We start from the raw sequence: 3,362 nt of genomic DNA, 5'->3' as shown, positions 1-3,362 counted from the left end.
TCCCCATAATGCATGAACAAGAATATGAGATCGCGCTTTAGTCTCTAGCCACGGTTCCAATAACCGTGGCAAACACTACAAGTTAATAGGCCCAAATTTTCTACGAAGGCATATCAGGTCATGATCAATTTTTTCTTGTATTCCTTTTTCTTACCTAACTTAACCTATTTCGCATATAATTAAAATCCTTTTACTTTATAATAGGGAATTAGGAAGATTTACGTTTGAAGATTTAGGTGCACAGACCTTATATCTACCCCGAGGGAGTAGAGAGAATGCCACCAAAAGACTCTCGGCTCAAGAAAACCAAAAGAGACAATATCACTAGCAACATATACCATAGGAATAATAACAGCATCATAAAAACCACCAAAAAGACTAAAAGCAAAAACGATAGCCAGCAAATAGACCTAGCACTATGAAAACGAAAGACTAGTGAGAACACAACATTACCCACTAGCAGTCTAAGACAAAAATCCTATTAGGCTAGCCTCACATAGGTACGTAGTAGAAATAGACTCAACTACCTCCTAACCTACAACCCTAATACTCGACCTCCGCAGCTTCATATCAAGGGCCATGTCCTCGAAAATCAGAAGTCACGCCATGTCCTGCCAGATCACCTCTCCCCAATATTTGTTAGGCCGCCATTTACCTCTTCTCGTGCATTTCAAAGCCAGTCGCTCACACTTCCTTACTGGAGCATTTGAGCTTTTCCTCTGTACGTGCCCGAACCATCTGAGCCTCTCTTCTCGCATCTTGTCATCGATGGGAGCCACGCCCACCTTCTCCCAAATATCATCATTCCTAGTCTTATCCATCCTAGTGTGCCCGCACATCCACCTCAAAATCCTCATTTTTTCTAGTTTCATCTCTTGGATATGTGAGTTCTTAACTAGCCAACACTCAACCATACATCATGGTCGTTCAACCACCGCTCTATTACATATTAAACGTCATTGGGTTGTTGGTTGAATTAAAGTGAAAAATTAAAAACTCCATTATTGGGGTTTTTATAAGCTTCAAAATTCATAAATGGAATTTGTGATTTGATGAAATTCTTGACAAAATGATGATTTGTGTTCGTTGTGGTTAAAATTTGAAGCTATTAGATGAAGAATTAAGCTATTTGGTGATTTTATTGTGAGTTAAAGTTCTTAGGATTCAAAACTCAATTTTTGTGTATTATATATATTGTACAATATTTTTTTTTTGGTAACTAACAATTTTGTATTAATCACCGGTAAACTTTACATATCCATAGCCTGCTTATATCCCAGCATCTATAACTCTTACAAATTCTAAAGCCTACACTAACTGTCTATATTAAAACATGAAATGTTGGTAGTGGCTCTCACGTTACATATGTAGGCTAACTCTCGTGCAATACTATCAACGCCTCTGTTTCTCTTTTCAAACAGCCGCAGGTTCCTTTCAATCCAAATGAAGTGAGTTATCTCAGCATATACCATCCTAAAGACTTGTGCTCGTTCTGTCCTCCCTTAGCACATTGTATAATCTATTTCATATGTTGTTCATAGTTATCCCTAGCAACATCCTTCCTTTTCATCCAATGTGGGATTCTCCGCCACAATTCCTTTGTAAATCGACAGTTAACAAACAAGTGTTCCTTGTTCTCATCATGAGCTTGGCACAAGGATCACTTTGGTCTACAGCTAGTCCCAATTGTATCAGCGTATCTGCAATCAGCAATCTCCCATGTAGTTGCAGTCACATGGTAAATATAGCTTTTAGCCTGGCATTGTTTTAGAACATCAAGGATTTCCAGTTAACTCTTGGTTTGTCTCCCAACAACTGCAAGTAGAAACTGCTGGTCGTACTCTTTCTTTGATGTTACTGATGCTGCACCTGTTGAAGAGTTGTTCTAGCATTTAAGATCTGTCTCACCATCCAGTTTGCTTGTTGAGGAATTGCCACCTCTTCAAAAAGTTTGTCTTTGATGTAGAAAGCATGTATCCATCTTATCCATAGTCGATCTTGCTTGTGTGCTACATCCCAACATACTTTATCTAGAGCAGCCTTGTTCCATAAACGCAAATTAATCAAGTTTAGGCCCCCAATTGATTTAGGTGTACATATTCTATCCCAAGCTATAAAAGCCTTTTTTGTGATCACATTCATCCCATACCAGATGTAGCTTCTACAATATGAGTCAATCATCTTCAAGACCTTTGAAGGCAGAGTAAACAGCTGTGACCAATAAGATTGAATACCAAATAGCACAGTTTAGACAAGTTGTACCCGACCAGCATATGACAATTTCTTTGTTGTCCAGGAAGAAATCTTTGCAACTAGCTTCTATACCAAAGGATGCCATTGTGTCAATGAGAGCTTCTTGGTAGCAAGTGGAATACCAAGATATTTGAAAGGCAGTTCTCCCACTTTGAAACCTAACTGCTGCAGGATCTCTACTCATACAATCTGAAGGACTCCACCAAAATACACTGAGCTTTTGCTCAGATTTGCTTATAGTCCGGATACTTGGGAAAATTGACTAAAACATCTATGGATAGCAGAGATTGAGGGGAGGTCACCTCGGGCAATAACTTGAGTTCATCTACATAACTAAGGTGTGTGATTCCTAGCTTTGCACATCTTGGATGAAATCTTAAACTTTTCACTTCTTTGAGACTGTTGGGACTTCTGCTGAGATACTCCATAGCTATGGAAAATAAGAAGGGGGAGATAGGATCTCCTTGCCTCAAACCTTTAGCATCATCAAAGGGTGGGGTGGATTCACCATTTCTCATGACAGTATAGTTAACAGTGTTAACACATTCCATTATCCATGCTACAAATCTCATAAGAAATCCCAGCTCTATCAGGACTTGCTCCAAAAAACTCTACTCGACTGAGTCATAGGCTTTTTGAAGATCAATCTTGATCATAGATCTGTCAGAAATGCTTTTCCTTGTGTATGCCTTTACTAGCTCATGTGCTAGTATGATGTTATCAGCTATTCTCCTGCCAGGAATGAAGCCATCATGTTCCTCACAAATGATAGAGGCAATGACTTGTTGTATCTTGGCTGCTAGCACTTTAGATACCAGTTTATATAGCATGGTGCATCAGGAAATTGGTCGATAATATTTGACTGTATTAAGACTGGGTATTTTAGGCACCGGTGTGAGAGTAGTGCATTTAACAGCTTTATACAATTTCCCTGTAATAAAGAAGTCTTTGACAGCTTGAGTAACTTCACCTTTAATGAACTCCCATGCCTTTTTAAAGAAGTGGGCACTGTATCCATCTATTTCTGGTACTTTATCACTATCAATAGCACAGAGTCCAGCATAGATTTTTTTGTCAGTAACCTCAGCACAAAGAGAAATCTTTTGTTG

The sequence above is a fragment of the Nicotiana attenuata genome, unplaced genomic scaffold (genome assembly GCF_001879085.1).
Source record: "Nicotiana attenuata strain UT unplaced genomic scaffold, NIATTr2, whole genome shotgun sequence".
Taxonomy (NCBI): domain Eukaryota; kingdom Viridiplantae; phylum Streptophyta; class Magnoliopsida; order Solanales; family Solanaceae; genus Nicotiana; species Nicotiana attenuata.
The sequence above is the reverse complement of the archived record's forward strand: the minus strand, read 5'-3'. Positions refer to the sequence as shown.